The sequence below is a fragment of the Saccoglossus kowalevskii genome, chromosome 13, assembly GCF_978046115.1.
Source record: "Saccoglossus kowalevskii chromosome 13, keSacKowa6.1, whole genome shotgun sequence".
In the NCBI taxonomy this organism is placed as follows: Eukaryota; Metazoa; Hemichordata; class Enteropneusta; family Harrimaniidae; genus Saccoglossus; species Saccoglossus kowalevskii.
The window spans coordinates 29,239,889-29,265,416 of record NC_140653.1 but is presented as its reverse complement, the minus strand read 5'-3'; the positions used below and the strand labels follow the sequence as shown (position 1 = coordinate 29,265,416).

General features: G+C 37.7%; 1 long non-coding RNA gene across 1 annotated transcript; it reads right to left on the bottom strand.

Moving 5' to 3' along the window:
- Nucleotides 1-565: 565 nt before the first annotated feature.
- LOC144351312 (uncharacterized) lies at nt 566-23,396 on the bottom strand. The gene is made up of 2 exons (XR_013420416.1): nt 23,277-23,396; nt 566-744 (listed from the first exon to the last, which is right to left on the bottom strand). It is a non-coding gene; the product is annotated as an uncharacterized LOC144351312 (long non-coding RNA).
- Between the last annotated feature and the right edge of the window lie 2,132 nt (nt 23,397-25,528).

Genomic DNA, 25,528 nt, shown 5'->3' with positions numbered 1-25,528 from the left:
GAGCTCCCCGCGTTCGTGACATCACCCACTGTTGTCAATTCGTGCGCGCGTTTGAGCCGACAAGCAATAGTAAATATGCAAATGAGACAGCGTGTTATTTCAGACGCGGTGCATTAGTGGTGTTTGTGGGTTTTTAGAAGGTACTTTGAGATGACATTTTCATATCCATCATCACGGAGTATACAATATGTATAAGACAGATTAAATCTCACCACTACTCAAGCGATGCATTAAATACTGAAATTCTACTGTCATCTGGTGTGGAGAGGGGAAAAAAATGTTACAATATCTCTCCAAATAGAAAACGACGGTTTTTTACAATTACAATGATTTCTGTGAAATTTGGTAATAGGAAAAAAAACGCAGGAAAAAGATGGGCATGGCTTCTTCAACTCCCGTGTTCGTGCTTGGTCTGTCGCATTGAATATGAAATGTGGGCTGGGTGTTGCGTATCCTCACGAGGTGCCGGGCAGTTAACCCTAAAGTATTCGCGGTGAAATGACCCTAAAATTGCGAGTTGTACACCTGGGAGAAGTGACTCTAGATGAATACTAATGATAAGACATTCACTCAGACCAATTTATATTCGCATTTGACAGTTCAGTGATATTATTTCATCGATTCTATTTCTCGGATGTACTACTTTCTCACGCTGGCCGCTTCCGTCGGGCGCCGCTCCTCTTGCGATAGTTATCAGTCCAATATGCTGCCGGCTTTTATAACCATACAGACACGCGACAAGGTCTATAAAAACAATGGAACAGACGAAAGAATTGGTTAATTTCGTTAAATTTCAATGGTTCAATACCCGTGTTAGTGTTAGTTGTTGTTATATTTTTGCACCAAGGGCAAAGAAACTTCAAATTGATGACAGATGAGCTTTTTTTTCAAGATATTACAATGTGATGAGTTCAGTCTGTAATACGGGAATTGAGGCTCATTTCACCAAGGCAACCCAGCACGTGACCTAAGAGTTGGAAGGTTGCCTAACACTGACGTCATCGTGATATGGAAACCACACTGCATCACACGGGGCTGGCGGACTGCGATGAAATGCCATTTTTCGCAAGGAGATGCATGATTCGTGTGCTGACAACTCGTCAATAACTTCGTCAATAACTCCTAGATATATATATATATATCTATAGCTACATTTATACGTAATAAACACCACAAACACTCGTTCAAACTACACGCAATAACGTTTATTTTTTCAGAACAAAGTGAAGAAAGAGAATCGAGTCTAATGCTCTATGGTGATTCACAAACAGGCTCGAAATTAAGCGATCCCGCAATTGATTGTAGCGCCATCAGGGGTACACCAAAACATGTCAAACAAAGTGGTGTTTGTCATGATAAGACGAGGGTAACGATTTTTAAACGTGTCGCTTCTGTGTGATATTGAGTAATCGGCATACGACTACCTACCTCCAATAAGACAATCGAAAATTTCAATCCTGGAGAGACAAATTGGTATACCTATCCACTGAATTTATAAACATGAGTCTTTATTTAATTTACGCAAACGCAGAGAGCGATACCACACGACTGACAGCGTGCAGACAGACGCGTGTCGATTTCCTCACACTTTTAAAAGACCTCGGTCCCAACCTTTGTGTCCCAATCTTGCTACCCTTTGTGGTTGGGTAATTGTGAATAATACGCAGTGTTTTAAAGGTTTTGATATAACGAGGTTATTTGAGGTAAAGACGCCGTGACTTGAATTCCCAATAAGATAGACACACATACAGGCCCGGACAACAATGCTAGTCCAAACAATGCCCCGAGCACTAATGGTGGTCTACATTATCTCGTTCCCGGGGAATTGGTATTTGCAAAAGTTAAACAATCTATGTATAAGACTTTTTTCACGATCTAAATACAATGAGTGAGATAATGCCATTGTAACATTGCGTCAGCGTACCCCCTCCTCAATTTTCACAAGACTGTGGTTTACGTTGTGAGTTATCTCTGTAGTTCACACAATGTGGATAGTATTGTCAGAGCGGTTCATATATCGTTCATACTTCATATACGTACATAACGTATATTGCCTTGAGTTCGTTGATCAACATTCCCGTCACGGCAATGCTGATCAAGAAACTCAAGACAATACGGTATGTTGGTGGAATTGCACCCCCTCGAAATATACACTGATGAAGTCATATCAAAGTTTGATATGTGTGCTTATTACTTCTAGGAACAGAGAGTCATCGCATTTCACTGTAAAAAATACATGCACATTACGACGAGTTTGTGTCGTGTTGGACGAGCCTACGCAACTACGTTTGAACCCAAATGGCCAACGCACTAAAGATAACTTTTTTTTCCTGTTCTTGTACCAAATCTAAGTCATCAACAAAGGAACTTACAATTGTTTCCATTCAGAATAAGTATTACCGGCGGCGCCAAAACAGATTTAGATTTCCCCATTGAGAAAGTGATGTGCTGAGATACCATTTTAAAATTGTTCTCTATATTAGCTCACTTTGATTCTGCTCATAAGTATATTTTCAGGCTTTTTTTTTCCGAAAATTAATTTTCACGTCACTTAAGTGCCATCAAGCAAACAGATGTACACGTGTTTTATTGGATTAGCGGGTTCTTAAAACACCCAAAGCCTTCTGATGTTGAAAACCAGTGGTCGACAATGATATTAAAAATCCAAATGGAGAGAAAAAATGATTTCACCAACTCTTTGCAGGATACGGCACTGTAATTCGGGTAATCCGAATATATAATCCTACTTCCTAAGTGCTCATAGTCAGTAGATAAAATGGCGACGATATATGTATATAAAATACATTGTCAACACTGCAGCAAGTCTACTGTTGTCGAGCAACTTGACGTCCACGAATAAACCCACAACAATCGAATTTCATTTTGCCATAATCCACGTTGAGTTGAGATACGATTTATTGGATACCACAAGGAGAAGGACAATGTCATTGTGTTTAAATAAAAGCTATGTTTTAATAAGTTTATCCACTGCTTCAATTTTGATCAATTTTGTGTTATGTGTGTCGCATCTTCAATGTTTTTAATTTTGAAAGTACGATCGTTAATAGATCGCTGTGAAATGTATTCGTTTAACGTAGTCAATACTAGTTTTAAATGATTTTTGCGCATTAGTGCACTGCGCTGTATATTGTACGTGACAATGATCTTGAGTCTATATCTAGGTGATAAAATGACGATGACTCGAGAAGACGGGTATAATTTTATCCGGTTTGATCGGAAGCCTAATGCGTCGTTATTATTGAAATCATCCAACCTACAATACCCACGTCCAAGTGCACAACAAACTTCTTCCTTTTTCTAATATAGGGCGTGTCTCGTTTCGCCTTCTTTGGGTTGAAAAAGCAATTAGGTTCAAGCAATTTATATTCAAATTGATGTGTAAATTGGAGAAAAGTGTAACAGTAAAAGAAGTGGAATATTTTGATTGCCGGGGTTGTGTGCGCAACTAATAGGCTTGAATATAAGTATAGGAAAAAATGAACAACGCTATTCGACTCTATTGGTAACTTTGGTTAGTGAAAACCAACTGATTTTCTACATCGAGTGAACATCTCGAAAAGCGTATATTGAATTTCTGCGAGAGATTCATTAGGTGGCAGAAGTTTATCCTCAGAACGAGGCACTGATTTCTTTGCTAGACGATTGAAATGTCGACATCAGCGAGGAAATGATGGTAATCCGGTAAAATGTGTTCATATCCTTCATTCATATCATCAACTGCCGAAACCACGTTGCACGTTGCACTGATTTCTTTGCTAGACGGTTGAAATATCGACATCAGCGAGGAAATGATGGAAACCCGGTAAAATGTGTTCATATCCTTCATTCAAAATCATCAACTGCCGAAACCACTTAGTACTTAAAACATTTTAAGAAAATATTATTCCACTGTTATCAGAATATGCGGAATTAATACGCCCTCGGCTAAAAAGTGTGTCTTTGTTTTGCCATTTGGATAGTATCATTGTATTCCACGAACTGATCTAGACAATATGAAAGTCAATAATCGATAGTGCCCGAGGAATGACGTAAAGACCAGTCAAATTTTTGCTTCTTGGCGCAAATAATGGTTAAATTTAGTTCGAAGAAAAAAACCGAACACTTCAATATAGCTGTCTTCTATAGAATCGACCACGTGACCCACGGCAAATTGTCTGGCTTCGAAGGATGAAAAAGCGGTTGTCATTTGATAAATAATTGCTTTCGTGATTTATATTGTTTTAAAGTGTAGAGATAATTGCGCAAAATTGCATCTCCGTGAAGGAGCCGTTACGATACTGCAAAGTGGCCAATATTGGGCCATTCAATGGATCCGATTGACTATTCAATTTCACAAACATCATGTCCTACAAAAACGTACAACCAATCGTCGAAAAATCACGTTTTTGTAATCTGAGAGTTATTGCTTTGAAGTATGTGCCACGATAACAACTTTTAGATGGAGATATAAAAATAATTTTTAAACATATTTATGGCTTCATCTCTGATTAGTTTATGTAGATCAGCGTCCGTCTTAGAAATCTCACAAAGCGTCCTTGCGTATAGCCATTAGCATAACCGTAATACACATCCACCTTGCCGGGCCGCGATAACACTTAAGATTGTCCATATAGTCATATTAATTGTGTATTGTCTACCGTTACACAGTCTTACAATTATTTTGAACATTTGCACCGAATACGTAGAGCACGTGGTACAATACAAGATCATCAGTGGATATTTTTGCACGCTTAACAGCGAGAAGTATTTTACATGCGTTGCATAGGTCGCATGTGATCTATAACGAACACGCCGCTACGCGACATAACTTGTCGGTGTAGATTACGTTAAATGTTACCAGTACTGTTTAGAACGATGCTGGTTCAAATGTAATATTCAAAGTCACATCCACGATGCATTTCACATCATCGGGCTCTGTATCAATTATTTAGTAGGATGATTATACGTAAAAACACCGTTATTGATCGAATATAAACGGCTGCTAGAAAGCTAGACGGCGCTGAGACGGATTATCTAAAGATTGAAATTGAAAAAAAAAAAGATAGTTGATCGGCAAATATCTATAATATATATGATTTATAAGGGAAGGCATGTCTGAAGTGAACGCCATGTACATGTCCCGCGCTTAGGTGTTAGAATGTGTACATTTTAATATCAAGCTTGAGCGCATAATAGAAATGTTTGGGGGCAATATATGCACTTACTAATTAAAGCTGGGGCATTGAAAGCTGTGACAACCGACCTTATGTCATGGTGCGGCGAATACGTGACCATACTTATGCGCGAGGTGTTTCTATAATGCCAATGGAAGGTAACCTGATAATGCCAGAGACATCTCTGCTTATTCGCGATGTTATATGTTATTTATTAAGTGGATTTCTAGCCGAGATCGCAAGATAAAACAGATTTGACCAGAAACAATTTCAAATGCGTTATATTTTATCAGTACAGTCAGTTTAACACTCTGTGCGTGATAATATAACGACGCGCGTCTGAAACCGAGTTTTGCGGATGCGTGCGCGCGCACACGTACATGTCGGCGCACGAATAACCGATATCCTAGACACCGATGGAGCGAGAAAGAGAGAGGAAAGATAGAATAAAATAAAAGTGAGAGAGAAAGAATCTTTGCTAATCAAAGTGGACCAATGTTCCACTGAGAGGCTTCAAATTATCTAAATGCATCACCCAAACGGCTCTTTGTTGTAAGTCATCAGAAACTATTAGAATGACTAAAACCTCCTTAAAATGAGAAAATTTCCGTGCCGATTAATGGTGAGTTTGTATCTGTCACTTCAGAAGACTTCGTATCTAATTGACAGCTACTTCACTCTCTGAATAGAAATTTGAATATTGGAAATGTATTTTTTTTATTCATAATCTTGTATCGTGTCCCCTGAGTTTTATATATATATACACAAATATATCGGACCAGAAACTTTTATAAAACTGTTGGGAAATATCGTTCCTGCTAGCATCAATAACAGGGAAAGCCACATTCTTTCTCTTCCTGGATTATTCCATGTACGTTTTCTTACTATAATGTAAGTGACTGTAAGCTCATTGCCCAAGGGGGGAAGTCCTACTACACAACGAAATGCATTTCGTAAATATAAGTCTGACTCGTGGGGTGGCACCCGTCAGAATTAAGGTGTCAAAAATCTACTCTAATTTTCACCTCTTGCAACTTCTAAGATTTAATTTGCAGACTCTTAAGAACACTCCTCCAGCAATAACTAATGATTTGGATGAGAAATTCCCACAACCCCGGGCTGCGTGACATTTTGGTTATTATGCAAATGAACCGGCGTGTAATTCATATTGCCAATCATGAGTCTATGCCAAGTGACTCGAGGCCATCGTGTTATGACACGCTGTATTATGCGAACGGTCTTCTAAAAGGGTTGGTGTGCAGTAAACTGCCAAGTATATGACACGGTGTCGCGATGACATTTTCAGGAACAAAGTAGTTCGCTTCTTGAAGAATCGGGTGTTGACAGATGACTGAGTGAAAGCAATAATAACTTGAAAACCGACATGCAAACCGTTGGCAATTTATATGTTCTAATTGAATAGAACGATTCTGAAAGCACGCCTTTACTTTGATTGCTTCAATTGTATCCGTTATGTACGTTAGTAGTATGTGTTTTCTTTTTATCGCGACCAGAGGTTCGACCAAAATGTGTACTAGTTATCCAATATTCGGCGGGGATGCGAGTAGAGTAGCCTGTCAAACTGTCTAAACGAGTTAATGTTCCATTCGTCTTGTGAAAACTTTCTTCAGTTCTTAGTAGCTAAAACAGTTTGTAAATTTGACAACGATACAATATTCCTGACTGTGTAGGAAATTTAACACATTTGGCAGGGCGTTCTCTGGCACTTCTATTTCGCTAATATTATACATTGAACATCTTACTATTCTTTGATGTATTGTATAATTACAATTACATTTTGAATTCAGTTGATAAAAAAAGTACAGCCTGCCCTTGGCGTATAAAATCCAATGTACTTTAACTGATATTCAAAAAGTACAGTTTTAGAAATCAATCTTCACCTGAATAAAAAAACAATTTTCATAATAGATTCCCCTGCATTAGACAGTTTGTGTTCCCCGGCCGTGCTGCAACACAAGTCTGTTGGGAGATTACTTTATTATATTAATTTGCTTAAAATTTATTTGAAATGTTGATAGAGCAAACTGTCCATGATACCTATACATCATGAAGTCATTGACAACATAAATATAATTATACCGAATGCAACCACCCTTCAAACCCCCTCCCCTCATCCAGAATATATCGACGAGGTACGGGATGACTAGCGCCATCAAGATTACGTCTTCTAGCTGTGATTTGACGCATGCCGGTTTTAATGTAGTGATATCTCCGCCACATTCTAATTAACTTCAGATTCCGTGGACCGTGTAAATCGATATATATATATTTATCAAGTGTCAGTGTATGCCTAGAAAAAGCATAAATTCCCTTTTTATAACCCGACATGGTTAAAACATATTGCAAACTTAGACCTCGGAGTCACTGAGGATTGACCACGCGACGCGCTCCCATCCCCCCTTGTATCCGCTTCATTTGAACCATTCCGTGTTGTCCGTGTTTGCACGAAGCGTAACCTCCATTATGACGGTGTTAACCTCCCTCCCTCTGCTAATTCCCGAAACAAACAGTAAGTCGCTGGAAAGGCAAACGGGAAATCAAAAGTTAAGCTTCGTGACAACAAAAATATAACGTAATTCTCCATCAGTGTCCTCGGGCTATTCAGCCGTGACGACCATCTCCATATTACCAATTAAACGCTTTAAAAGTTATTTTAAATTCAGTACGGAACTTTGCGGAAAAAATCAGCCAAACGTAATAAACTGTCTAGATTGTCTTTGCACTGTTGGCTCTCGGTCACATTTACCATCCGTGGGCGTTCGTGCAGAACCATGCCGTAATCAAGCGAGCTAATTTCACCTGTTCACCTGCCCAAATCACCTGGGATGGCTCGTTTCTTAAAGATGCAATATGGACTAAAAATATACTAGTAATGTTTAATACTGTATTTTGATTTTCCACACTGTCGAACAAATCGCATTATGATTTACCATAAACTAAAAATGTTGCGTTTGCAGGACACTCAACAGTGTTCGTTAGGTGAAAAAATCTAAAACCACTATTACGCATGAGCAACCAATGCGCATGCGTATTAGCGCATTTTTATGCGTGTTCACGTCATGATAAATCGTAACACATAAGCATTTACATGCTAGCGTACTTTCAAGTCAGTTTATATCGAGTCTCCCTCCCCTTCTCCAGTTCCTAACAATTAGTTCAGTTTCATGCAATCGATCATTACCGGTCATCTCCCATGAGTTTTTTTTAACATTTAGGATGTTTCTCGTAGTTTCAGTTAAATCAAATCACGCTGTATATCACGTGACTCTCATGTGATATTACTTTAGCTGCTTACATGACATCTGAGTGTAGTTTATGTCAATATTTATTCAAATATAGCTCATTATGTCACATGTAGGTATTGCTAAAGTCATTGGTGCATTGCTTGTCCATTTTTTAAAGAAAGAATCCACATATTTTCGTACAGCTATCACGAACTTTACCCAGTGCCATTGCGGGAAGGAAATTGCAGCAACCTCCTTTCTATAATATTCTCGCTTATTAACTGTCGCGGCATGCAAATAGTCGCACGCACATTTCAATTTTATAGTTGTGAAAATAAGTGAAATAGTAATTAATATGATTTCACATGTGACTGTGACACATTGGTTATATTGCAGCGTCTAACATTACATTGCAAGGTATCTAGCGTTGATACAGACTCTCAGCAATTATAGCATCCGTTTTAAGCTAACTTAGTTCAAAGTGAAAACTGTTCTCGTCTCCCAACATTCAATTAATGTTCTAACGTTTCAAATTCAAGGTCGCTGAACCGCTTCTGAGAGCCATTGTTAGAATTACTATACGTTTTACCGCAAATTTATCAATATCCGCCGACGCCACCAGAAACAAAAGCACGCGATAGTCTAGGGCAAGCAGCTTTTGTTTGACGCTCCTTTTCAGTACTTGCAACAGTTATATTGCAACACAAAGATTAGATGAGAAGCAATATATTACTCTTTGTCGATCGATGTGTTGTTGTTACTATTTAAAATCGCTTAAGATTCGCGCACAAAAAAGACAATTTGTTGCATACTGTTAGAAACTGGGTATGTCTTTTGTCAGCGAAGTTGAACTGGTAACCTTGCTACTGCATAACGGTAACGGCGAAACATGTTAAATCACTTAACGAAATATCCACAACGGAATAACTATTCCTTGTTGTTGGCATTGTGTTCAATCTCACTCATTATGGCAATATATCAACGTGCAATAAAGATACAATGCGGATTATTATACTCGATTGCGACATTGACCCGTGTAGTATTCGCAATTTATTTTCTCAGCAAACTCCAGGACTGATCAACACAAATATATTGGTAAAATACATCAACACCTGTAGCGGCATTGCTATCGATAAAAAAGACAGATTTTACATTGAACTACCGATTCCGAGCTGTCAGGTGTGATTCAGTAGATTGATTGAGTGGGTGTGGTGCTGAGGGATCAGTAAGACTCGAGTGCCAGTCCAACAAATGCCCCGACGTAATACTCTCACTTGAAACGTTCCATATATTCCGCTCAATGTTGTCATCATTTTTGGTGCACATCTAACTTAGTGAATTAATTAGCTAGGCTATCTCAATCGACGAAAACTGGTTTTCAGTTTGCTTCGTAATGATTGATCGATTAATCGTGCAGTGCAGTAGAAACTAGACAATGTCGAATTCGCACAAAACCGAGTGGTTAATCGCGAGGGGTTTATTATAGGATGTTATCAACGTGATCGATGTCGAACCAATATGACATAGCGGGGCGGGATCAGCGAGACGTTTTTTTTCAAAGGAGACAAATCAGTGTTTTCCATGACGTTGATAACCTTTGCGCGAGGGTGGTACTGATCAATTTGATAAAATAATAACGTATGGCAAATTAAATCAGATATAATTTTTTAATATTTCATTCAAATAAAGCTATGGGCAATTAATACAGATATATGCTTCACTTCATAGCAGTGCAATCTATACATACCTATATCTCTTTACGGGGCTATATTTTACGGAGGTGTTTTCGCGCTGTGTGCTCTTTTTTCTGACATCAATGTAAATCACGTGACCGAGGAAGATGATGATGATCTCCGAGGATCGTTTCAACCACCATAGAGAAGATGATGACGATCATCATGGTGATGATGATGATGGAAAAGTTTATTCTGCCGCTGCGGATAAACATGTTTTGTAGTTTTGTCATAACATCAATGTCTAATGATTAAGAGAATATTTATAAAACGTACACGAATTAATTGAAGATATGTTATTACGAACATTTATTTACATTTTTTTTAACGTTCGTGAAAGTTATTTAAATTGACGATATGTAATGTAGATTGTACATTTGCACATCTGTGTTTCCCATATACGAGAAATTCGAAGTTACTTTAAAAAAATGAAAATTCAATGAATATTAAACGTTTTTTTTTATTGATATTGAATTTCCAATTATGTGAAGATGTATTTAAAAGTTCGAGGAATGAATAAGTTGATTGTGAATACTTTGTCTCCTGGCACAGCTTTCTGTCTACGATTGCGAGACGGCGGCATGAAGCTTTATATGACCTAGCTGCTCTTTATTGTTTTCTAGTTAGTCATGTGACTATGAACTTTGGAGTTGGAATTAAACAAATAATTACTACTAATTATAATTATAACAATTATTTTCACCTATGGCAATTATGCAAACGTTTTGCTGTTTGGGACAATGTTCATTCCATGTGATATTTTTACTTTAAGGTAGTGGAAAGAAAATACATTAAAAGTTCTGTTTTGTAATTTAAGGCATCACCATATTAATGTACAGAATTCGTTTCTACATATTCTCAGGGGAATAATTTATAAAACAAGCGAAAATAAGTTTTTTGTCGCGATGGAATCGTAGCCATGTCTTCACTAGATCACTTGAACTGTCACATTTGTTTTAAAAGATAATGAGCTTAAACAAGGCATGTCTTAGAATTTGTTATCAGTTTTAGTATTATAGAGACAACATCGCAAAGATGTCACAGAAATTGTGTCTAGACACTTTGATGGGCTCCGATTTATGTATTTAGTGTTGCCGGTAAAAACAAAATCCGAGACACAACACGTTAGCTCGAATATTTTGCCGAAGAACATTTGAAATTCCAGTAATGTAGGACATATAACGCCGTCGGAATAGATTCGCAATGTATACAAGCTCTCGTTAAATGTTCATTAAGTGAGAGAGAACATTCGAAAACTGTACATGCAGTGTATATTCCCCTGTCAATATGAGGGATCTCGGTTATTTAATTCAACCTAAATAAACAATGCATATTTACGAGTTTATATCTCGCGTTATACTGACACCGAAGCCCGCGCTTAATAAGATAATAATTTACTCAATTGTTCTACATATTACATCAGAGTAAATTGTGCAGAAGTACCGGCCAAGATGTCCTAAATGTAATTTATGATTTTATTGATTGATTATTGAGTAAAGTACACTTTGCACGCAAACAAACTTCATATATGTCAACACATATTCTTAGCATAAATGACATTGTCACAGTTAAACATTTATCAAATATTATGTTATTATGTTATGACCCCCCCCCCCCCGAATTCACCTAAGCCTCTGTCGAATAAGGTCAATGCCAGGCTGATACAATTCGTTATAAATACCGAGTCGGGTGATCGGCGTTCTCCCGCGTCCCATAAACGATGCGACGACGCTTGGCTGCATCTTTGGATGTGTCTGAAATAGTCCCAGCATACGCATATTCTGTTTGATAAATATAAAATCGAGGCATACTCCTCACTCATGGGACTCCATCATATATCTTTCGAGTCATAGGAACGGTCCGCTACAGGAAATCACTCGTCTTTGATGTGATCGCGCTCATTTGGGATGCAACTCTACTGGTAATTATTTGTCATTTTACTGCAGTGTAGTGTACGGATACGCTCTTCATTTCAGAACAGTGTCAATGATTCAGACATCTTCTACAAACGTGTAATGACATTTGGGCTGTCTTTTGTTACTTTCTGGAAATGTGATTTAATTTGTTTACCTCACGACAATACAACAAATACAAATGTCCATCATTTAACTGCAAAGTGTGCTCTGTATGCTTATTGTTGTATGTTGTGTGCTTAATTGTTAATACATCAGAGTTGTGTATTTGCTGCTGAATCTTTCTTTTCTGGATCAACTCTAATTTGTATGATGCGCTTTCTACGTTTCAACAATGGACACAAATTGACGGATTTTTTTGAAGAAGAAGGTTATTTTGCGAAACTGGTACGAAACAAATGAAGCAACATCATTGACGTTCAAATGCTGATGTATATCATATCATGCTACCTATCAACACGCCTATATTGATCTTAGATACGAATGGCCGCCGAGATCCCGTTGAAGTGAGAGTCACGAGACTCATTTGACTATAACATAGTGTTTCATTCTAACTATCATCATGATTACAGTGGCCAGGGCAACACATGACAATACAACGGGAGAAAATGGCCAAAACAAGTCTCGGAGTACTATCGATCTCGGCGGCTACTGTGATTATTTTTCAATAATATACATGGTACTGAAACAACATCATTTACAGGTGCAGGGACACAAATAATGCATACTAGAAAAATTATTGCTTCTTCTGCTCCACCTTTAATTTGACTGTAAGACAAAAGACATTATTCCAATTTCAACATCGTTAATTGTCCCACCCTTACAACAATATTGCCTGCACTCTGTATTATGAATTCACAGATATATTGGATATGAGAAAGTAGAAATTACATGATTTTTAGTCGCTCTCAAAATTTTTGTTTGATAATTATAATGAATTTACTAGTCTAAAGACATAACAATGGTGCTTAAAACGCACACTCGTGCAACAACCCATATGAACTGAAACATAAACAATTTTTGTTATTGCTACACGTTTCACTACATGTCCCGACGTAAATATACCTTTCTGTCTCCTGTGAAATCACTTCACAGGTTCGGTATTATATTATTTTGGAATTGTTGAATCTGTACATATTGAGATTATGCAAATTACCTAACGCTCAATTACATACATCACGTACATCATTGACCATGACATGTTTGCGTTTTGGGCAATGCAATACAACGAATGAATGTCCAGTGTCTCTAAACATTTAAATGCAGTTTAGGTTTATTTTAAAGCAATGTAATTGGTGCAGAAGGACTTTACATTATAATACTGCCAGTAGTTCAGATCGTCTTCACCTTTCATCAATGCAATTGTTGCAGGTGATATTCACTTTGCAGCAATGCATTTCACACAAATGGCCTTCACCATACATCAATTCAATTGCTGCAGGTGATATTCACTTTGCAGCAATGCAATTTGTTCAGATGGTCTTCACCTTACATCAATGCAATTGTGGCAGGTGATATTCACTTTGCAGCAATGCATTTCACACAAATGGCCGTCACCATACATCAATTCAATTGCTGCAGGTGATATTCACTTTGCAGCAATGCAATTTGTTCAGATGGTCTTCACCTTACATCAATGCAATTGTGGCAGGTGATATTCACTTTGCTGCAATGCAATTCGTACGAATGGTCTTCATTTTACAAAAATGATATTCATAGAGATGGTCTTCACCTTCCTCTCCCAGATTTAAGTAACGCTGGTTTATTTTGATTGATGTTTCTGTAGCGTAGTTTTTTTTAACAAGGTGGAGCTGCTAACCTTATACCAAACCCTCCTCCTCTCTCAACTGGGCTTGGGTCCAGCTATGGCGGCGATGGTCTTCACCTTACATCAATGCAATTGTTGCAGGTGATATTCACTTTGCAGCAATGCAATTCGTACAGATAGTCTTCACCTTACATCAATGCAATTGTTGCAGGTGATATTCACTTTGCAGCAATGCAATTCGTACAGATGGTCTTCACCATTACATCAATGCAATTGTTGCAGGTGATATTCACTTTGCAGCAATGCAATTCGTACAGATAGTCTTCACCTTACATCAATGCAATTGTTGCAGGTGATATTCACTTTGCAGCAATGCAATTCGTACAGATAGTCTTCACCTTACATCAATGCAATTGTTGCAGGTGATATTCACTTTGCAGCAATGCAATTCGTACAGATAGTCTTCACCTAACATCAATGCAATTGTTGCAAGTGATATTCACTTTGCAGCAATGCAATTCGTACAGATGGCCTTCACCTTACATCAATGCAATTGTTGCAAGTGATATTCACTTTGCAGCAATGCAATTCGTACAGATAGTCTTCACCTAACATCAATGCAATTGTTGCAAGTGATATTCACTTTGCAGCAATGCAATTCGTACAGATGGCCTTCACCTTACATCAATGCAATTGTTGCAAGTGATATTCACTTTGCAGCAATGCAATTCATACAGATAGTCTTCACCTTACATCAATGCAATTGTTGCAGGTGATATTCACTTTGCAGCAATGCAATTCGTACAGATGGCCTTCACCTTACATCAATGCAATTGTTGCAGGTGATATTCACTTTGCAGCAATGCAATTCGTACAGATAGTCTTCACCTTACATCAATGCAATTGTTGCAAGTGATATTCACTTTGCAGCAATGCAATTCGTACAGATGGTCTTCACCTTACATCAATGCAATTGTTGCAGGTGATATTCACTTTGCAGCAATGTTATTCATACAGATGGTCTTCACCTTACATCAATGCAATTGTTGCAGGTGATATTCACTTTGCAGCAATGCAATTCGTACAGATGGTCTTCACCTTACATCAATGCAATTGTTGCAGGTGATATTCACTTTGCAGCAATGCAATTCGTACAGATGGATTACACTATACATCAATACAATTGTTGCAGGTAATATTCACTTTGCAGCAATGCAATTCGTACATATGGTCTTCACCATACATCAATGCAATTGTTGCAGGTGATATTCACTTTGCATCAATGCAATTGTTGCAGGTGATATTCACTTTTCATCAATGCAATTCGTACAGATGGTCTTCACCTTACATCAATGCAATTGTTGCAGGTGATATTCACTTTGCAGCAATGTTATTCATACAGATGGTCTTCACCTTACATCAATGCAATTGTTGCAGGTGATATTCACTTTGCAGCAATGTTATTCATACAGATGGTCTTCACCTTACATCAATGCAATTGTTGCAGGTGATATTCACTTTGCAGCAATGTTATTCATACAGATGGTCTTCACCTTACATCAATGCAATTGTTGCAGGTGATATTCACTTTGCAGCAATGCAATTCGTGAGGATAGTCTTCACCTTACATCAATGCAACTGTTGCAGGTGATATTTATTTTGCAGCAATGCAATTCACACAGATGGTCTTCACCTTACATCAATGCAATTGTTGCAGGTGATATTCACTTTGCAGCAATGCAATTCGTACAGATAGTCTTCACCTTACATCAATGCAATTGTTGCAGGTGATATTCACTTTGCAGCAATGCAATTCGTACAGATAGTCTTCACCTTACATCAATGCAATTGTTGCAGGTGATATTTATTTTGCAACAATGCAATTCACACAGATGGTCTTCACCTTACATCAATGCAATTGTTGCAGGTGATATTCACTTTGCAGCAATGCGATTCGTACAGTCTTCAGTTTGCATCAATGATATTGGTACAGAAGAAGCATCAGAAGTACCTGGCACATAATTTGTCCAAGATTGATGACATGTCATCTGCCGTTCAAAAGAACAGTTCAACCTGCATGGGTCGCAATTTCCATGTACTGTCAGGTGGCCACGATTTAATGGGAAAGATATTTGTAACAACTTTTACGCCAATAGGGGTGCCACAAAATTCCTGTCCTTTCCTGCATGTTTGATTTTCATGCAGACATAAACATTCAACATGTTGTTAGCATTGCAGTGACTGCTAGAGAAAGCCAGTATTCAATCAATGTTGGCATATTAGAGAAAGATGTGCATGCTTATCCTTATCTAATTTTTGCTACCCAATTGTGTAATGACCTCACAGAAGGGTTTCTGGCACGAATTGACAATATTCCTTACTTTTTTTCGGAATGTAGAACTAATTTATCTGCTGGAAATGCAGTGAATAGTATTACACCAGTCAAGTTACAGATGGTACATCATATGTTCACTTAAATAAAACTTTTAAGGTTCATCACATCAGCCCTTTAGGATATAACAGTGGGGAAATACTCTTAGAAAAGGGGGCGTATAGTTTACCTTTATGTACCACATAGTCACCCTTAGGTGAGTAGCCTGAATGACCTAATTGATACAGACTAGTTAAAGATCTTATATTTCAACTAGATGTTGCCATCAGAAATTTGAAGCAAGTAGGGAACTACATTCAACATGTGTAATTTTTTTATTATGGACAAAATTTTTACAAATTCATCTTTCACTTTGAACTTCAAGGGTTTTCTTTCAGGGGTTTTGATCCAAGTTAGATAGTGGACAAGGAGATGAGTTATCTATGGATCTTTTATAGCTGTACCCCATTGTAGCAATGATATGGAAAGCACAGTGGTCATAGCAACGAATTGGTTTCCACATTGACATTCTCATCACTGTTCCCATCATCAGGAAAGGTGGAGCATATAGATAATATAGATAAGTGTTTAATCAGTTGATGCGTCGTTTAACTTTTACAACAATGCAGCACAATTGTGTGGCCTTAGCTCAACGTTCTCCAGATGTCCAGAATGATGAACTTTCACAATTTTAAATTTCAGAAGCTCTGCTTTCTGGCACCAACACACAGATTTACTTAGTACTGCTCATTATCGCCCAACAATTTTAAGTTTTTTATTTCAAATTTGTTAGCTTCTTCTATTTTCAGTATTGAATTTTAGAATATTTTATAAGTCAAATTAAATAATAAGTACTCATACACCATACCTGGCTGTCTGTGTCGTTGTTCTAATCGGAGTAATTGAAACCCCCGTTGCTTCAACTATTCTCAAGCAGCACTCTAAGATTTAATAAGTTTGTAATTTCTTTAAATTTGTCAGTTTGTTTTCACATCAAACAGGTAGATTGTTTTCTAGCCTGTTACAGGCTCATTTCTTTCTACTGGTTTCGCTGAGGGCTTCCTCTGTGTCGACCCGTTTTTTCATGCATTTCACTGCCGCGTACTTTGTGTTCATAAATGTAGTTTATACCCATATAGTACAATGTAATTTATGCAGTTCTTTATTTTAAACAAATGTTATTGGTGCACTTGATCTCCATGTTATTGTAATGTGATATGTGCAGTTTTCTGTAATTTTTACAGATATTATATATATCACTTCGCAGAAACGGCAAGTTTTTTTTACAGAAACGTGATTAATCAAAATATCCATCACTTTTCATATATCAATCACCCCGATCGAATACACTCTCATGTCAACTCGTGATTAGCGCACAAAATAACCGGTAATAAACAAGACTGAACCCCTCCCTCGAGTTAATCTTCTGTGTACAAAGGCACTGACATTCTCCTAATTCGAGAAAATCGGTATTCAATAGTCCCACGATCGGTTTTTCTTTCAAGTATTGTACCCGCGATTAGAACGTCCGATAAACACCGGAGAATATCCGATAAATATTGATAACTCTAGTGAAGTTTCGTCATCCACACAGGTTCTATTGATTTGATGCCTCCTCCTCAGTAACCTTCTCCGAAACATCGTTTTATTTGACCTTTTATAGTCTGTTCATTGTGTCTCCCATTACGTCTTGTAAACCCCATATTGAATAAATCCTTTCCATCGACAATTACAAAATGCACGTGTCCTCCAGTCTGGGTACAAGCTAGTGTGTGACACGTAATATGTTAACTAGTGCAGTTGACTAGTGCGCTTTGCGCATGCTCTGACATATGCAAATTAGTTCCAGAAGTTATACGTAGACTGTATTGAAAATGTGACATCGTGGATATTTTCATCCATTTTTTATTATGACATAACACACAGCGTATTGTTGACGTTATCAATTACAATATCGGATATCATATCTTAAAAAAAGGTTTAACTATTAAATCGAGGTTAGGTGGGATATGTGCATGTGTGTGGATGGATGGGTGTGTGTGTTTGTTGCCTGGTGGGTCGGTGGGTGTGAGTGGGCAAGCAGAAAATTACTAAATTTTTATTTCTTAATGTTTTCATAATATCAAGATTCATATCAATAATATTAGATGTATTTTTATCTCGTGTTACCAGGCAACAATGCCAATTTGACCATTTTCCCATGACATTTGGGTCTCCGTATGCTGATCCGAATTATAATATTCCATTTTCGTTATACCAATGATAAACTCATAATGAAAATGGCATTAATTTTGAATTCAGTTCGAGCAAGATGCAACTTTTCTTCAATTGATTGATTGACTAGTAGGGCATAATCAGGGTCATCATATCCATACACACCATCTAAATGCCTACAATCGCAAGTGGTTTATTGCATTATTTAATTATTAGTAATTCCCGTCTAAAATTTGATGATATATTTTTGACGTACTAATGTATTTTTTTTTATTTCATTATTAAATGTTGGGCATTGATTTTGGCATTCAACTGGTTCAAGCAGTGATATAAAGTCATATTTGAGTTTAGGTAGCGAGATGTATGGGTCTTTTTGTTGTTGTTTTTTGTTATCGTTTTTTTTAATAAATTAAAAAAAAATGGCATTTGCTCTACGTACTACCGGTATTATAAGTATATTGTTTAAAAATGCATTTTTGCTCTCCTCTCATAACAAGTGCACAAGTTTGTTTTTACTCATGAGTTATTGGGTTCACAGACTCTTCTGTGTCTGTTTACGCCAACATAACTTACGTTGACGTACGAAACACAAAACATATGGTGGCGCAACACCGGCGATCATTTGACAAGGGTGTTGTAAGTTTATGAAAATGAGTTTGATTGCCACAGTAAATTGCATTTAAGTTTTTCTTATTTCAAAGTATACTTGCTGTTAAACTGTGTCAAATTTTAGGGCAGTTTAGGTTGCTTTGTTGACTCGAATACGTTGTCAAACCCGAAATATACCGATTGGTTTCAATATAGCACAGCTAACAAGTGATTAAGTTCATGGTCCAATTGTATATGAATGTGTATTATTATAACATTTTACATGGCCCAGAATTGTAAACTTTTGTAACCCAGTTGAAAAAGTACACAAAAGACAGTAATATATGGTTTAGACCGAGTCTTGAAAACTGATTATCCTGTTTAGATTCAGCGTGTCTTAGTCCGTGCTAAGGAGCTGTGAGCGAAGACACTTACTGCTTCATTATTATTTATGACTGTCAAACATCACTACAACAACCTCAAAAAGATGTTAATGAAGATAAGCTCAATTGCAAACGCCTACTTAAAAATATATATTTATTTCCAAGAAAAGAGAAACTCTCCTAAAATCGACCAAAATGTGTATCCTCCTACCATGGCAACATTTCGAATTATTTATCTAAGTGACTGTGAGTGTTAAAACAATAGATAACCTTGCTGAAAGTACAGATTCACAAAAATAACGCTTACACCATTCTCGATTTTGATGGAATTTGGTTTGCTAAAAATCCAAAATAGTGACTTAGTGAGTAGCACTACGATGTTTCTGGTTGTTTTCTGGTTGTTTCGAATATTAGCTTCCTGGTTGGATTTTGATTGTGTAAGAATATGCAACTGTATTTTCTAAACGTTGTCCAAAAAAACAGACGTGGCCTCGTGGTTACAATAAACATTTTGAAATATTCCCATTTTGTAAATAAAACAATAATTAGAAAAAAATACTCATTTATCGCTTGTAACGTATTTTTTTACAATGGTTTACTTTTTGACAGCACGATATGCAGTAGATATGCTATTAGCGTGTTTATTCGTGTTACTAATGTATCGCATCTGTTTATATTTTTTTCTGTCAAAAATACTATCCTGATACCTTACGTGAATTGCTCGTTTCATGACACAGACAACGTAGTTTATATTACAAAAAAAGCAGACGCGTTAGTAAATGCCGTCAATCAATGTTAAAATCAAAGAAAAATATGTGTTTGTATAAAGACTGGTCTTTTAGATGGTTGATTATGTGTTGCATGTGGCAACGCCGAAGATTCGATCCCCGATGTTATGATTCTCGATGTGTGGAATTTTCATGTTTTGAAATGGCGTCCGAGTCGTTCTTTTTTATGTTAAAGGAAGTCGGCATAGAAGATAAATATTACCCAATCCACTGTCGTGTTACGAATGTTTACACATAAATTATGTCTATTCAAATTAACTGACATGATTTGATTCGGTTGACACGCTTACATGTGAGATGTAGAAATGAGCACATGAGCACCATCCATGCGAGTGGGAAAAATCCGACAGGAACGAAAAAAGTTTCTTAATATCAGATTTGACACTTACACGAGCAAATATCATAAAATTCAAAATCGTTTCAAAATCGGCATTTAACAAACAAATAATAAAAAATGGGAATATTATTAAAATCCCCTTCATCATAAATATGCATGTTCAATCGTTGCCATGGAGACAAGTGTTTCGTGGAAGCATATTTACATTACTTGTCGATTTTTAACGACTAACTGTAGGGCGAGGCTCATGTCTGACTGTACCATTTATCAACATCGCGCCGTTTTGATATATATATATATATTTATATTTACATACAACCTGGCAGTGACAGTGATTAGTGGTAGAAGCTATCCAGTCACTTAGCCAGATTGGGAAGCGTACCTTATATTTGAATCCCTGCATCGTGCATTATCGATGCCAGTTGATTTACAATTCCTGTCACGTCATCGCTAGTTTTGTCTCTTTGTTCCCGTCCATGGCTGTACGCCAGTGCAAACTAATGGGATGATGCAGGCCTACAAATATATTAGACCGCAATTGCACGGTATTAACAACGATTACAGACTGCGCCTAAGTTGAGGTAAAAACCACAAATTGCTCGCCAGTACCGCGGCTTATGGGCGACGGGAGTGGCAGAGACAGAGGGTTTACCTCAATTTAAGCGTTAACCGCGGAGATAACCCTTAATGGCACTGCGTTATAGATGTTCACGTCATCCCACGTGGGGCTCGTGATATCTAGAACGTGATTTTTTTTTATTTGAATTTATCAGCATCTATATATTCTATTCCATAACGTATGGTTCTGATTTTGACTTCAAGTCACGCTCATATGCAACACTTTTGCGTATGAAATATTTCGTTTGGCTCCGTCGTCTTCAGCCATTGGCTTCTATACACACAATGTAATTAGCATTCGTTTATTTCGGGAGCACCTCTGACCGATGTCGTCTTTCTTACATATATAAAATTTAACATCAATCAGATGAGTATGACTGGATAACTGACACTCCGGATGCTGATATATCGAGGAAATAACGATGAAATACAAAACGTAGATATACCGTTTTTGTTTTGTTTTTCAGTCTCATATTAACACAAGTCTGAGCCGTCTTTCTGTTTATTTATTTGTACAAATAAAACAATGATAACCGTACATGTTTCAGGTCCCTCTTATATAATTATGCAAATGTTTCTCCACTCTCAAGGCTCGCTCGTTCCTCGGGTGTAAAATTTATTTTGAAGCGAAATGTAACAAAGGAAAGCGTATATAATTCTTTGAACATTCACAGTGTTTTATTCCCAAATGAATCAAATTCACAAGCCCGATTTCGCAGTTTATTTCCGGCCACCGAGATCCTGGGAAAATGGAGAGATGCGGTGCTAAGCCTTGGGGCGTGTAGAATTCACAGCGTTCCATGTTCCCATATAAGGCACGATGTTGATCCTCCTTACTGACGTCCTTATGGTCTGGTCACGTGGTACCCCACTGTGGTGTGACACCAAAATCCCGGAGAGAATAAGTCGCCGAGCTCCAGTCTCCGTCCGGCGCTGTCGATCGTATGTCAGTCTCGACGGGTGGAGCGTTCCGGGGACAACGACAGAATAAATGCCATCATTTGAACTCGTTCTTTTCGTGAAAATCAAATCACCACATGTCGGGGTTCACCGAGTAGCAATGTTATTTTGTCAACCACTATATTTCGACGAAAATATTCGTTCACACTCAGCCCAGAATGTATGGCAACGAAAGCATTACGTGACATTACTCATTGTATAATTGTAGATAGCAAACAAAAAATAAACTATATATTTGTCATCATTCATTTATTCGTTCGCTCGTACATGCACTTGATCGTGATAATTAAATGAATTCATCAGGTGCTGGACCGCCCCCGCCCCCCGCTCCACGGGACTCACATCGATATAACGATAAGGTACAACTATGATGGCTCCCTGCCAATATAATTCATCTGATAAGGGATATCCAGAGGAAGTTGATGGGAGTCCCGATAACACCTCTCTCGCCATTTCTATATTTGCAACGTTGCTATGTAATCGAAAGCGGAAATCACCCTACGGAGAACGCAGATACTCAGTAGAAACGTCATCTTTATTGAGTGCATCGAATTCTAGTTGGGAGATTCAAATGTAATTGTATTTTATTATTTGTTCATTCAAGTATAATCAAGCGTGCTCGTAAAGTACGGCTTTGGCGGGAAAAATTTATGACCTGCGATCCACATCGTGTGACCTTTTCTAGTAAAATCACGGCATTGTAAGCACGTGTTTGCAGCGTGGTGTCGGGTTGTCGGTCTTTCCGGAAAGTGCTGGATCAAAACAAAATAGACCGTGAAATAGCTTCAGACGCCGTCCATTTTCTATGTGTTTCTTTCCGAGATACTAAGACATTGGACTGTTTTACTCTTGGAAATCACAGTCGATCATCGTTAACTGCTAAGGCTTAATCATTGACAAGTTGCAGGTGAAATTCATCAAGCTCGATACAGCGAAAGAAACATCTGTTCTGTATATTTCTAATAACGCACTTGACCAAGCAAGTGATGTCGTTGTCTTCAAATCACTCTTGAACTCTACCCTCAGATTTTCCACGAAATGTTGTTTTAATCGTTAATGTTTACTAAAAAAATTCCATGGCATGAAAACTCGTCAGTGGTCTCTAGTTCAAGTTAGTTTGGGAAATGCCTCCGTCATATTGTGACGTTCCGATGGGAACCCACGTATTGAAATCGACAACTTACCTTCAGGCCTGACCATTTCCGCAGTCAGCATTCCGCATTGATACGACCACGTGGCCTAGTCTCGTTGACTGACATAACATGTAAACGTAATTGCAACGTTATTAATATTGCAACGTCCCCCCCTTTCACTGTTATTGATGGGAAACAAAACTATTCACAAAAAACACTTCACTAGGGGGTCCAACTTTGTTTTAGGATATCTTTTCACAGTCTGTATCTGTTTTCATTCATTTTCAAGAAATCCAAACATATACAAACATGTGTTAAATTAATTACATGATTTTTTTGAATGAGTAAAGTGTGTCAGTATGCTAGACATTCAATTTAAGTATTAACAAATAAATAAAAAACGAACACAACTGTTTTAGAATGATAAATTCGACCCATCATACTTTCACCTTTGTCGGTTGAGGAAGAGAAATAAAACTGACCCTTCAAGATTATCCGATTATTCAGCAGTGGCGATAAGACAGGGGTTAACAAGATAATCTGGCGGTCTTGTATAATATAATGACATAAAATCGGTGGTTTTAAGGTTGTTTATTAGTATTTTGTCAGGATATATTGTGAAATGTTTTATTTCATAGTTACAAACGTTTGATCATTATTTTCAAAACGGGTTTTATTCGATGTAATTTTTGTTTCGTTTTTTGTTCAAGTTTACGATCAAAACGTCTGTGCATCCGTCTGTGCATCCGGTCTGTGCATCCAGTACAGAAAATGATAACTACATCCAGTTGGTAATTTACATGGTAGAAAAATCACTTGGCGCCACATCGTTAGCAGTGATATGGTGTCAATTTCAAGCCATTGTGTGTATTTGGTTTACCTCGACATCCGTATTTTCAAAGGTTCAAACCAAATTTTAATTGTAAAGTAAAAGTCTGTATTGCGAATGAAAATGTATTTGGCCCACCTTTGGCGATACGGTTTTGTCATGAATTAATAACAAGTTGAATAGCATGTATGATGAATCAGTTTTTTTGTTCACGCATCATGCTGACTCGGTAAATCAGACCCGTCAATTGACGGTTATTGTTACCTAGAACGAACAATGGTGCAAGAAATAAAATTAGTGTTTGTGTAATTCAGACATTCGGGATATTATCTGTTCACAATCGGGGAATGTCCTGAACAAATCCCGTGTCAGTAGTAATAGACAAATGTCCCAGCAATTGCAAATGGGTTTATGCAGATACAATTAATCCGGGGCTTAATGCAAAATTAAAACTGTCATTTCGGCACCGGAGAGCTGCCCGTGGTGTGCACCCTAGGGCGACCAGGACCAACGGCTATCCAGCTCTGACATACGAGATGTGCACCCAAGACACTAACAAGGTTATTTCATGAGGGGGGAGGGCGAAGAATGAATTAGATCTGTAATGAATTTCGTCACCGCAATCAGTCAGTACTACGTGATGTGAATGAAGAATTGATTGAAAATGTAGAAACCCAAATCTTTGTTAATTCGATGGGCCATGCAGGATCGAACTCAGGCGTGTTTGTGTTTATATATTGTACATAATGATATGCGTTTCTGTAGAGGAAATTACAACGTAGTGTGCATCAAGTATTATTTTCGTACATACTCATGTCATATTTCTATCCCTCGGTTCTTTCCAATCGGTGTTATTTCAGACGCGGTGCATTAGTGGTGTTTGTGGGTTTTTAGAAGGTACTTTGAGATGACATTTTCATATCCATCATCACGGAATATACAATATGTATAAGACAGATTAAATCTCACCACTACTCAAGCGATGCATTAAATACTGAAATTCTACTGTCATCTGGTGTGGAGAGGAAAAATGTCGTTATCGCATCTTTTGATTGGGAAATACATCAGGGGGATTTGTTTTTTTCTTTTCTTCAGCAGAAGAACGCGGTGACTTTTCATTATCATAACAAAGGAGAACTCGGCCCAATGTGATAGCCACAGTGTGCAGTTTCAATTAATATCAAAAATACGAGAAATGTGGGTTGGGTGTTGCGTATCCTCACGAGGTGCTGGGCAGTTAACCCTAAAGTATTCACGGTGAAATGACCTTAAAATTGTGAGTTGCACACCTGGGAGATGCTACCGTAGACGAATACTAATGATAAGAAATGAAGATAAAAGAAAAAAATAGAATTGTAATAGTACGTCTGCTGTAATTCCACGTCGTTTTTACGTAACGGGGCCGTATGAGTTCCGTTCCCCCGGCTGTATTGGGACTCAGATCACGTTCACTTTATAATGACCACAATGCAAT